General features: G+C 41.4%; 1 protein-coding gene across 2 annotated transcripts in view; it reads right to left on the bottom strand.

Moving 5' to 3' along the window:
* Positions 1 to 2,723, bottom strand: part of CDKL2 (cyclin dependent kinase like 2) — a 35,574-nt gene extending 32,851 nt beyond the window's left edge. Inside the window, exon 1 of one of the 2 annotated variants that reach the window (XM_030877878.2) lies at positions 2,222 to 2,723. The gene's annotated coding sequence lies outside the window, so the exon portion shown is untranslated. The remainder of the gene's footprint in view (positions 1 to 2,221) is intronic. The other variant, XM_030877879.3, reaches the window with a different exon arrangement.
* Positions 2,724 to 13,804: the final 11,081 nt, after the last annotated feature.

A 13,804-nucleotide genomic window follows, 5' to 3' on the forward strand; every position in this document is an offset into this window, starting at 1 on the left:
AAACCAAAACATAGAGTTAATTATGTTGAGTATACTAATTTCCTTCACCCTCCCAAATTAATTCTTCCACACCTGTTTTCCATATTAGAGCAGACACTGCATCGATGGCTGTCCTGTGTAATGTTTCTGCATCTAAGTTATGTTTTCAAAATATTCACATACATTTCATAATAGACAAAGCAAATGGAATTGAAGCCATTAACTTCAAATTTAAATTACTAAATGTCATGTTAATGAAATTTCAATATATTTTTAATTAAGATAAAGCAATACTTGAACTATTATACAAAACAATAACAGTTTACTTTAGAAAAACACAATTCCTTTTCACTTTAAGGTAAAAAAGGCACAAGGGAATTTGGTTACAGTGAAGATAAAATTTATTTTTTTACATCAGGTCTAAAAGATCAAAGTTGAGGATCTTTATGCGCTTTCTAGTCTATTGGGAAAAATATTACCAAGTAACACTAACAACTTCTGATCAACTATTTTTGTTTACTTTTATTACCATAGTAATTAAATTCCTATATTGAACATATAAAATAACAGCAATGACATCACAGTATGTAAGCAGATTTTTAATAATTAAATGTTAGTGTACCAAATACAGTATTTCAAAAATCTTTTTAATGATTAATCACTATAAGTATGATTATTTGAATTTTGTGTTTAGAATTCTTTTACATCCCATTATGTGACATTTTCTGGATGAAGGCAATCCTAACAAAATCTTTCTTACGTTACTAATAATTGGTGAAGGACCAGCAATCATTCCACTACATATTTTGGTATAGCAAGAAACTTTTCAGCCCAGATACGGTTAGATTTTACTTCATAAGTTTTGATCGCCATGAAATATAAAAGCTAATAAACTACAACTTCAAAGTTAAATTTATTTTTACAATCTGATTTTGAAATTAAATTCCAGAAGCAAAGAATAAACAACATTTCTGTTAATCCCAACATGGTTCTAAAAGTTTTTTGGGGAAAAAAGTAGTCTATTGGTAACTATACATTCAAATGACGATTCATAGTTGAATTTTTTTTTAACCTGACAATATAAAAACACTCATCCATAAAACTTGGTAAGAAAAAAAATTCTTACCTATAACATTAGTAGTGTACCTACAGCAATCTAAAATTAATTTACACAGATTGTGAATTGTGATGTTTTCCTTGCTTCCCTATTGGTACACTGATGACAAAGACAAAACAAATATCCTCTTTGTTCTAGCAAATTGTGATAATCCGATGTATACAATACATTTTCAACAGTTTACATTTGACAATTTAGGGGATATATATATATATAATTATTATATAGATTATATATATATAGTTATATATATATATATAGTATATATACATGGAAAGTCAGAAGACTGATCTTCGGGAGGGAGAAAATAAATAAATCCCAGTCAACACCAACCCAATTATTTCATTATTTTACTACCAGCTTTGATAGTAGGTTCTACTATAAACTGTTTACAGAACAGTGTCTCTGACACTAACTTTCTATACATTTGACATTTACACTTCCATTTAACCTCTATTAACTGTTTTTAAATAAAAATGTCAGTGTTTGAAAAAAAATTCTCAATGTAATTCTCTCTTTCCTTTAATTTTTTTTTCCTTCCACTAAAACAGCATATTTTATTAAGGACTAGACTTTAGGCTTATCATACCAAGGATAAAAATAGCTGGAATCTATAACCTGGATCATTTTAAAGCATTTGCAATTAGTGTCCTCAATATTTGGAAGTGCAAAGTGAACACAGTTAAAATTACCTTAAGCATGTCTAAGAGGTTCTGAAGCATGTCACAAGCTAACATTCTGCACGTTGACTACAATTGTATTCTCCCACCAACCGCACATTTGGTCACAGCACACTGAACACACCTGTTTTTTCAAGTGGCACTTCCCACAAATACTTTAGAAGTATCAAGGCTTAAAAAGCCTCTTGTTTCCTGAAACAGTTACTCATAAACCATAACTTCTCATGCCTTCTACTTGGGAATGTTAAGGGTTATACAAACTAAAAGGAAACCTGGCCAATTGGCAATGTGGTAGTTCTGGACATGTGCCATGGAAGCATATGGTTCTCATACTAATAATTTAGATAATAAAAAATTGCTATTTGTTATTTTGTTAAAGACAGGTTGAAATATTTTATAGATAAAAGAACGAGATAATAGAAGCTTTCAAAAGTATTATACTTACTGTTCCTTTTAAATCCTTTGGCGTGGAAATACCCAAAGGTTTTCAACTTGGAAATAAAATTGAGGTAAAATGCATCTCGTTCTCAGGTCTAAAAGATGCTGACTAGCAAACTAGCAATTCTACTGCTGTCGCGATTTCTTCCGCAGACACAGTCTTCCCAGGTGAAGCAGGCAGGGAGGCAGACTGGCCTCAACCCACCGCAAGTTCACACTCAGGAGGACCGCGGCCCGCATGCTGTCGTCGTCAAGGCAACGACCTCACTCTGTCCCCAACCATAGGCACAAAGTCTCCAGTGAGAAAAGACCGGAGTCTAAATGCGTCCACGGCAGGCACCAATACCTGTTAAGGCCAAGGCCTGTAGGGAAGTTAGCTGGGGTGCTAGGGCACCGCCTCCCAGCTCGTAAAGCTCCCGGTCCCTGGAGTCCGTGAACCTGCTCGGCTCTAGCTAGCCCTGGGCCAAGGCGTTGGCCACCAAGCTGCAAGGGGCGGATCCTCACCCGTCCGGACCCGCCCCCGAGTGCGCCGAGCCTCCCGTGTTCTGATTGGCTGGGTTCTGTCATCGCGATCTCTGATTGGCTTAGCGCCAACCACCCATCCAGTTCGCCTGGGGCTTGGCTCAGGTTCAGATCACTGACGCGCAGACGCCAGCGTCAGCACACACCTACCTTCTCAAGTAAGGAAGCACCTTTCTGCCTTCACCTGGAGACCGCTCTTCGCGACTGAGTACAACAGGCGATTCTGGTGCTCACGGGGAGGCTAAAAGTGGTGGTGGTTTTGTAGGATTGGGTGAAAATGTTAGGGGGTGACTGTGCAAAGAGCGCGATGAAGGGTTCTTCAAGCTCCTCGGCTGGGCCGGGGAGTGGGCTCTGAAGCCCCTTAACCGGGAAGGTTCGGGCTTGACGGCGATTCGACGCTTCCTTTCCGGTCTGGGCAGTGGGGTCAGTCTGCCAGGTAGGAGATGAGGGTGACAGTCTAGGAGGTGATAAGTAGGCGAGGCAAAGGTGAAAGTAGGTAAATGATGACAGAACTGGCGTTAGAAGGGACCCTGGGGAGGACAGCCTGGGCAATGAAAGTGAGGGAAATACTTGGAGATAACGGAAGGGGAAGAGAGGACATGAATGAAATAAGAGGAAAAGGGCTAAGACGGTTGGGGAACTAAAAGACATGAGCAATACTGGCATATGACAGACAGCCAAATAGGGTGCAGCTGGGGATGCGATGTTTAAGGCACAGACCAACTCAATCCATCATTAGGCAAGACTGGTAGGTCAGAATCATGCACATGCTGAAGTCACACAAGAAACAGGGCTTTCCTCATATTCAAGGAATTTGGGGTTTCAGCCATACCTCTGCAGTAAGGAAGCCTTAAGCACTCAGTTATTTTCATGTTAAATCATAAAAACTAACCATTTTGTAATTCTATTTGGTATCCATAATACCATGATCCAGTTAGGAGAGTGTCCTGGATAGCAGGTATTTATACCCATAGTCAATATTAAGGTATTAATTCGTTCTTGTATACAAAGAAATAAACATTCTGGTTTATAAATAAGATTTTGTGAGTTTGCTTAGAATGAATTAATCTTCCAGTGCCGGATCACCTTGATCGAACTGCTTAAAATCCAGTTCCTGAAGCTGTAATAATGAGGACCAGACCTGGGACCTGGATATGGAAAGAATATAATTCTTTAGTTAATGCAAGATGTAATTAGCTCTACCCTTAGGTGTGACCACGTTGGAGGGAGCCATGCCCCTTTTATTTATCTCTATAGGCTATAATAGAATGTGATGAACTTCTTTTATATGAGAAGCAGATTCCCTTTTATAAAGTGGCAAATCTGGGTTTGTTAGGCCTGAAGCGTGAGAAGAATTTTAAAGGTACCTCTAAGCAAAAGGCCCTGAAGTTTAAAATAACCTGTTTATATCCCACAGGCAACCAAAAGGATAAAAACTAAAAACTGGATTTGGTGACTAGATAATGCCTGAGAAAACAATTTCAAAAAGACTTGAGTTTGAAAGCCAGCTGTAAAGGAGGCATAGGGTATTCAAGAATTACACATCCCTGGTGGCCCAGTCCTGCCCCTCAGCCCAGGCCTCCCACAGGAACCAGGTTGTACCATGTAGGGAAGGGGGGATCTATTCACATACCTCAGGTAATAGAGGTGTGCGGATGGGGGAAGGGACTGCGCAGCTCAAAGGCTGGGGGGGCGTGTCATGGGGATCTCGAAAGGCTTGACGATGGGGCTACTTGGGGGGATGGCGAGGAGGCAACCTGGCAGGGGACAAGTGGGGGGCCCAGCGGGTTGAGCCCCTGGGCCCCAGGTCTGTACAATACGGTTTGCTATAAAACTCCAATCTTCTGTGGGTCGGGGGCGGGGAGGCAGAGAATTACACATCCTGGGTAAAGTCATCTATTGATACATGTTTGGTGAAGAGGAGGTAGTATTATGTAGAAGTGTGATTGGGTTATTGTTTATTTTAAACAAGAAAATCTTTGTAGGGAAAAGGAACAGAGAGAGAGAGGGGCTTTAAAGAGACAAGAAAAGGAATAATTAATGAAAAACCAAGGACAGGTAGTGAAGAGAAGGTGATAGAGTATGAAAAGGACTTAGCCTTGAAGAAGTTTCTAGAAAAGAGGAAAAACAGAAAAGTGTAGGACAGACACATTAGCTGGCTTAGATCTTCTCTAAAAAAAATTTCTGCAGGAAAAAAGATAATGGTGAGATTGAGGCTCAAGCATATGTGAGCAGAAATTCCTTGAAATAGGTAGTTATGAAAGAAGACACTTTGATGTGAAAGGAATACGAAATAGTAAAATGTGCCCACTTGAGCATGGACACCATGAATTTACAGTGAAACCAACTGACTCTGTTTCATAGGACTTGGCATCCTCAGGTTCAAGAATGGAGAAAATAAGGGCTTCCCTGGTGGTGCAGTGGTTGAGAGTCTGCCTGCCGATGCAGGGGACACGGGTTCGTGCTCCGGTCTGGGAGGATCCCACATGCCACGGAGCGGCTAGGCCCGTGAGCCATGGCCGCTGAGCCTGCGCGTCCGGAGCCTGTGCTCCGCAGCGGGAGAGGCCACAACAGTGAGAGGCCCGTGTACCACAAAAAAAAAAAAAAAAAAAAAAAGAATGGAGAAAATAGACAGTATGTAAGCTACTTAGAGAAGTGGTAGTGCAAGGAGATTAAACAAAAAAGTTAAGAAATCAAGGGTGATGGAGAAAGCACAATTGAAATGGTTTGCCATGGTTCCAGCTAGATCAGAAGACAAATTATGACAAGTTAACTAAAAAGCTGAAAATACAGGGGCACTGAGAAAATGGAGCTCATCATAGGCACAAAGAGTAAGTTTAATGGGAGTGAAAAAGGAGAAAAAGTTACTGTCAAAGAAAGCAAGTTGTGAATTTAAGATTTTGGAAATGGCACAAGATGATGATGATGAGCTCTAAAGAGTGGAATGTTTGGCCATCCCTTTGGGTAGCTGAAGTTTATTGAAAAATGTCATTGGAACTGAATTCAAAGAAACTTGAGGTCGCAGTATGAAAAGTCAAACTTTTCCTAAAAAATCATAACATGAACAAGTGGGACAATACAGAAAGAGGTTGAAATGCACATTTTAATCACTAAAGAAAGTGAAATGTTCTAAAAATCTAAAGAAAACACTGTGGGAGTGTATGAGACTGGCAACAAGAAGAAAGCCTGGAGAGATGGCAAAGAAACAAAGGTTAAAAAGAGACTAAGGAGGGCTTCCCTGGTGGCACAGTGGTTGAGAGTCTGCCTGCCGATTGCAGGGGACACGGGTTTGTGCCCCGGTCCGAGAAGATCCCACATGCCGCGGAGCGGCTAGGCCCGTGAGCCATGGCTGCTGAGCCTGCGCATCCGGAGCCTGTGCTCCGCAACGGGAGAGACCACAACAGTGAGAGGCCCGCATACCGCAAAAAAAAAAAAAAAAGAGACTAAGGACCATATGACCCAGCAATTCCATTCCTAGGTATAGACCTAAGAAAAATGAAAACATATGTTCATACAGAAACTTGTACATGAATGTTCACAGCAGTACTGATATTCATATGAATTGATTTCATAGTAGCCAAAAAGTGAAACTCTAATATCCATCAATTGATGAATGGATAAACTGTGCTATATCCATACAATGGAATATTATTCCCCCTTAAAAAGGAATAAAATACTCATAGGTGCTACAACATGGATGAATCTTAAAAACAGTATGCTGGGACTTCCCTGGTGGTCCAGTGGTTAAGACTCCGCGCTCCCAAGTGCAGGGAGCCCAGGTTTGATCCCTGGTCAGGGTACTAGATCCTGCATGCTGCAACTAAGAGCCCACATGTCACAACTAAAGGAGCCCATATGCTGCAACTAAAGATCCCACATGCCACAACTAAGACCTGGCACAGTCAAATAAATATATATTTAAAGAAGTATGCTAAATGAAAGATGCCAGACACAGAAGATCACATATTATGTGATTCCACCTATATGAAGTGTCCAGCATAGACAAATCCATACAAACAGAAAGTAGATTAGTAGTTACCAGGGACTGAGGGGGATATGGGAATGAGGAGTGAGTACTAATGGGTATGGGGTTTCTTTTTTTGGTCACACTGCATGGCTTGCAGGATTTTAGTTCCGTGATCAGGGATTGAACCCGACCCCAGCAGTGAAAGCGCCGAGTTGTAACCACTGGACCACCAGGGAATTCCCTGGGGTTTCTCTTTAGGCTAATGAAAATGTTCTGGAATTAGACAGTGATGAGTTATACAACCTTGTGAATATACTAAAAACCACTGAATTGTACACGTTAAAAGGGTGAATTTTATGTATGTGAATGACATTGCAATATAAAACAATAGACTTCCAAGAAGATAAGAAGTAAATAGCCTGCCTAGAAATCTTTTTTCAGTAAATTTATACATTTTAGCTTAGAGTAGCCCAATTCTCTTTCTCACCTTAGCAATCATCTCTGTTAAGTAACTCTTGGCAACAATCATTCTCTACATATCTGGACATCCCCGCAAAACGTGCTTTTCTTGACAAAAAAACAAAAAAAACCCCACCACTTAGGTCTCATGAAATACTGATTGATCATGGGTTTTGGCACACTTCAGCTGAGTTACCAAGTGAAAGGAACGGCCATAAAATCTTCAGACTACAAAAAGGTTCTTTATTTTCAGTATATTATTGAGCATACAGCTATGAATACATTCTGACATTCTGTTAAAAAATTGGACTGGGGGGGCTTCCCTGGTGGCACAGTGGTTGGGAGTCCGCCTGCCGATGCAGGGGACACGGGTTCGAGCCCCGGTCCGGGAGGGTCCCGCATGCCGCGGAGCAGCTGGGCCCGTGAGCCACAACTACTGAGCCTGCGCGTCTGGAGCCTGTGCTCCGCAACGGGAGGGGCCGCAACAGTGAGAGGCCCACGCACCGCGATGAAGAGTGGCCCCCGCTCGCCACAACTGGAGAAAGCCCTCGCACAGAAGCGAAGACCCAACACAGCAAAAATAAATAAATAAATGAAAAAAAAAAAATTGGACTGGGGACTTCCCTGGTGGTGCAGTGGTTGGGAATCTGCCTGCCAATGCAGGGGACATGGGTTCAATCCCTGGTCCGGGAAGATCTCATGTGCCGCGGAGCAACTAGGCCCGTGCACCACAACTGCTGAGCCTGCACTCTGGAGCCAGTGAGCCACAACTACTGCGCCCACACGTCACAACTACTGAAGCCCAAGCACCTAGACTCCGTGCTCTTCAACAAGAGAAGCCACCGCAATGAGAGGCCAGCGCACCGCAACGAAGAGTGGCCCCCACCCGCCGCAACTAGAGAAAGCCCACGTGCAGTGACAAAGACCCAACGCAGCCAAATAAATAAATTAAATTAAATTATCAAAAAAAAATGGACTGACTCATTTTGAAGTTCTTGTTCTTTGACGGAAGGACATTTGCCTTAGAAGAGAGAATTCTGTTCTCAATCTAGTAATTGATTCAATGACCTCATTACTACATTTAAAAGTGATTAAGACAATCAGATTTGGGGGGGTGAAGAAAAATGAACCCTCCTACACTGTTGGTGGGAATGTAAATTGGTACAGTCACTATGGAGAACAGTACGGAGGTTCCTTAAAAAACTAAAAATAGGGACTTCCCTGGTGGCGCAGTGGTGAAGAATCTGCCTGCAAATGCAGGGGACACAGGTTCGATCCCTGATCCAGGAAGATCCCACATGCTGCGGAGCAAGTAAGCCCATGCACCACAACTACTGAGCCTGCACTCTAGAGCCCACGTGCCACAACTACTGAGCCTGTGTGCCACAACTACTGAAGCCCGTGTGCCTAGAGCCTGTGCTCCACAAGAGAGGCCCCTGCTCGCCGCAACTACAGAAAGCCCGCATGCAGCAACAAGGACCCAACGCAGCCAAAAAAAAGAAAAAAGCTAAAAATAGACCTACCATATGACCCTGCAATCCCACTCCTGGGCATATATCCAGAGAAAACCATAATTTGAAACAATACATGCACCCCAGTGTTCACTGCAGCACAATTTACAATAGCCTGGACAAGGAAGCAACCTAAATGTCCATTGACAGAGGAATGGATAAAAAAGTTGTGGTACATATATACAATGGAATATTACTCAGCCATAAAAAAGAATGAAATAGGGCTTCCCTGGTGGCACAGTGGTTAAGAATTGCCTGCCAATGCAGGCGACACGGGTTCGAGCCCTGATCCGGGATGATCCCACATGCCGCGGGTCAACTAAGCCTGTGCACCACAACTGAGCCTGTGCTCTAGAGCCCGGGATCCACAACTACTGAGCCTGCGTGCTGCAGTTACTGAGCCCATGCACCTTAGAGCCTGTGCTCTGCAACAAGAGAAGTCACCGCAGTGAGAAGCCAGTGCACTACAACAAAGAGTAGCCCCCGCTCGCCACAACTAGAGAAAGCCTGTGCATAGCAACGAAGACCCAACACAGCTAAAAATAAATAAATTTTTAAAAAAGGAATGAAATAATGCCATTTGCAGCAACATGGATGCACCTAGAGATTGTCACACTGAGTGAAGTAAGTCAGACAAAGACAAATATCATATGCTATTGCTTATATGTGGAACCTTAAAAAATGGTACAAATGAACTTATTTACAAACAGAGATAGAGTCGCAGATGTAGAAAACAAACTCATGGTTACTAGGGGGGAAAGCGGGCAAGGGGGAGGGATAAACTGGGAGACTAGGACTGACAAATACACACTACTATATATAAAATAGATAACTAATAAGGACCTACTGTATAGCACAGGGAACTCTTCTCAATACTCTGTCATGGCCTATATGGGAAAAGAATCTAAAAACGAGTGGATATATGTATATGTATAACTGATACACTTTGCTGTACAGCAGAAGCTAACACAACATTATAAATCAACTATACTGTAATAAAATTTTTTTAAAAAACATGGAATACTATGCAGCTGTGAAAAATGAGTAGGCACTTTGTTTACTGATATGGAATGACCTCCATGATATATGGTGAAATAATAAAAGTAATGTGCGTTTTACAGGGGGCCACCACTTATGCCTAAAAAGAAAAAAAAATGTATATTTGTATTCTCTTGGATATAGAAAGATCTCTGGAAGGGTGTACAAAAAAATTAGATTAAAAATGGTTGCCTCTAGGTGGAATTTTGTGGTGGGGGATGGAGGAAGGCTTTTCACTTACAAAACTACCTTTTGAAGTGTATTCCATGTGAAAGTTTTCCCCATTAAAAAAAAATAAAATTTTAATTTAAAAAAGACAATTAGATTTGGAAACCTAAAGTACAATACACCACTTATTTGGTCAAGTTCAGCATACACCATATTTGATCTGTCAGTCACCAACACAGCTATATCATAACAGTATAAACCTGGGAATCCATTCCTCAAATGTTAAAAATTGTATACATTCTGTCTGCACTGATAACAAGCCTCTTATAAACTCTCCCTTGATGTTCCCTCTTCCTCTAGCCTCTGCTGCATTCCCGTTCATATTCATAGCAAAACTACAGAAAAACGTCTGTTCATTTCCTACATCCTGTTCTCCCTTGGGCTTTCATCCTTATCACTTCACTGGAATAGCTCTTCCCATAAGTCAGTAAGACCTACACAAAGCCATCTGTGGCAGAGATTACTAGCTACTCACAGTAAGCTGGTTCCTTTTTTCTCTATGCATAGCTTGCATATTTTCTGAACTCTCCACTGCAGTTAGGGGTGATCATGAGACTGAATTCAAGCCAATGGAATATGAGATGTGTACCATTCCCAGACCTGGCCCATGAAAATCTCTGTTCGAGATACTCCATGTTGGGGCTTCCCTGGTGGCCCAGTGGTTGAGTCTGCCTGCCAATGCAGGGGACACGGAGCTCTGGTCCGTGGAGCACTGCTCCAACCCTAATCCAAGCGACCATCGACATCACCCAACAGCCCTTCCTGACTGGTTCCCTAATTCAGATCACGTCACTTCCTTGCTCAGATCCCTACAATCCTAGTTCAAGAGTAAAATCCAACTACAAGGCCAGTTACCGATCTCTTGATATCAGCTGCTTACTATTATGGCCACGCTGGCGTTAATGCCCTTGAACACTCCAAGCTCCATCCAAATACAGGGCCTCTGCATTTGTTCTATTTGGAATGCTCTTCCTCCTCAAAGCTGCCTTCTCTTCCAGATCTCAAGTGTACCTCCTGAGGCCTTTCATTACCGCCCCCGGTTGTGATTAAGGAACAGCCCCATCTCCAGTTACTATTACATTCCCTACTAGTTCTATCCCCCATTAGCCAGGTGCTATTGGAAAAGTGACCAACCCCATTGTGCCTGAATGTATCCTTCTGTAAAAGAAATAGTATTCCTCACAGGATTGCCGTTGGAACTAAATGAGTTGTATTATGCCCAGGACTAATCAGGACTGAAATTACTTGTTTGTTGCTTCCGTCCCTCAAAAACTACAAGTTTCCCGAGGGTAGGCTGTATTTGCTGTATTGCCAGCCAGCACCTATGGAGGTCTCTGGCACATATTAGATGCTAATATTCACTGACTGCTATACAAGTCTTTCACTTCCTGCACACATACTGGTTATCTTTAGTGCTGTCTTTGAAACGTCACTACTCCTTTATGGTAAGTCACCATCCAACTGAAATGTCTCACATCTCTTCTCTATTCCAAGTCACTATCCTTGTCACCATACGCCAGGCAGAGCTTTGTTTTTACCTCTCCAAGCTTTAGTTCACCTCTTTAAAAACAAACAATAGATGAACTTAATAGGGTTATCAGATTAAGATACAACATATGTGAAATGACAAGCCCTCAAAAATTCTTCCCTTTTCTCAGCTCAGAGACTCAGTATTTAACAGCTATTTGATTTCTGTTCCAAGTCTGCACTCTAGCTCATTGCTTCACGCTGTAGTTCCTGAATGTAGTAGTTCCTGAATTAATTTTAGGCCTGCTAATGCTGGAGGCTGTCTGTGATTTCCCAATTTTCTGAAATAAAGCCAGGACAAAAATATGTTGCAAAGTTTAAACTTCTAGTGCTTAAAACCCATTTTTCCTAAAATCACTCATCTTTTAAAGTAGATCAAGTCTTATAGCTAATCCAGTATTTCAAATCATTTCATACTAGTGTAACCATAATAAACTTTCTGAGCCCGTCTCCCTGACTGTAAAATAGATAACTACATCTTAGTTTGCCTAAATATGAAATCAGATGTAAAGCTACCAGCAGTATGATTCACAGTATATCCTCAAATATTGGAGGAAAATCATTTTAGAGATAAAAATGGGTGTAAAGATAACTATTTTACTGGTTACACTATTTTAAAGTGGAAATATCTGATTTTCATTGCTTTGTACGTTTATGCTAACTATCCAGAACTTGAATCATTCTCGGTTCCTTTCAGACACCTAAATTCAGCTGCCAAAAAATAACCTAAATAAATCTATTTCCCTCCCTCAGATATAGTAGTCTTGAACTACCACAACAGCTTCATTTCCATTCTCATCCTCCTACCATCTAGCCTCTACATGGCATATCACTCCTATGCTTAATTCCCTTTAATGGCTTCATACTGCAATTAGAAAGATACCCAGAAAAACTGGTTATGTAGGCTAATTATATGATCTAGTCTAGTTCACCTGTTAGCATTTTGCCCCCGTGGACCCAAATCCACCTATCCCAGCTTCTTCTCATTACCCTCTAAGTTTTTCCAATTTTATAAGCTTTACATGTTATCTAGTCCCTGAGCGGAGAGCTCCTATGTTTCATGTCAACTCTAGGCATCTAAAGTTGCCACTCAGTTGCTCTGTTTTACCTTCCTTTACATCGCATTTACAACTACCCTTCTCCATTGTAAAGTACATAAGCTCAGAGGGAGGCCCACGGACTTGTCCTGCTCATGTACCCTCAACATCAAGAACAGTGCCTGGCACACAGAGGTGCTCAATAAACACTTGATAAACACCATTAAGTGGTCTGTCTTCATTAAAGCGATGTTTAATAGTATAAAGGAACACACACACACAGACACAGACACAGACACAGACACACACACAGACACAGACACACACACACACACACACCAAGGTATTTCTAGGGATCACCTACAGGCTGAATTGTGGATGTTCATTCTTTTGGATTCTCTTTACTTTCTATGATGTGCATACCATGCTTCTGTGTTGTCATAAAATAAAATACACATAAACTTGCCACTCTATATACTGTTTTTGAAATTAAAAGGCACAAGTCACAATTACATACCCTTCTATACAGCTTCCTCTTTTCAGGTCCATTTCACACTGAAAGCCAAGAGGGTTCCAATAGCACTCCGGCCTCCCCACCATGAAACCTGTTTTAATCAGTAATTTGTTCCACATATCACCTTACTCTTCCAATTATGCAAGTGAACAACTTCAGATTCTTAGATACCACCTTTTTCCTCACCAAGACCTGGCTGTTTTACCCACTTAGTCTTTCAAATTCTTTAGGTTTCTAACATCACCACTCTAGTCCAAGCTACTACAACCATTCTACTTTCATAGCTCTTGACTGAACTACTACAGCATCCTTTCACCTCATTTACTCATTACTTAACTCCTTCCATTAACCCAGAGACCTAACTTATTGAACTCCAGAGATTTCAAAGTAGAATTACCTTCCTGTCACTCAACAAAACCTTCAACTTCCTATTGGTCTTGGGATAAGGACCTACCTCCTTATGGTCTGCCCCCTAGCTACCTTCTTAAATATGCAAACACTAACTTTTAGACCTTTTTAACCCGAGAGCAGGGAACCTTGTTCATTTCATCATTTATCAACAGTACGTAGAACAGCACCTGGCACACAGAAGTTCAATAGTTAATGAATTAAATGAGCCAGTGAAAGTTAGTAAGAGCATGAACAGATCTTCCTGCAGCCTGAAAAATGGATAGAAGGGAGACAAACAGAAAATATTAAGTAGAACAGATGAGACTCCAAACATTTCTAGGTTAAATAGGTCAGAAAAAGAGAGATGTTCATTATCAGAGAGTCAGGTATGCATATC

This window comes from Globicephala melas, chromosome 5 (assembly GCF_963455315.2).
Source record: "Globicephala melas chromosome 5, mGloMel1.2, whole genome shotgun sequence".
Lineage (NCBI taxonomy): Eukaryota > Metazoa > Chordata > Mammalia > Artiodactyla > Delphinidae > Globicephala > Globicephala melas.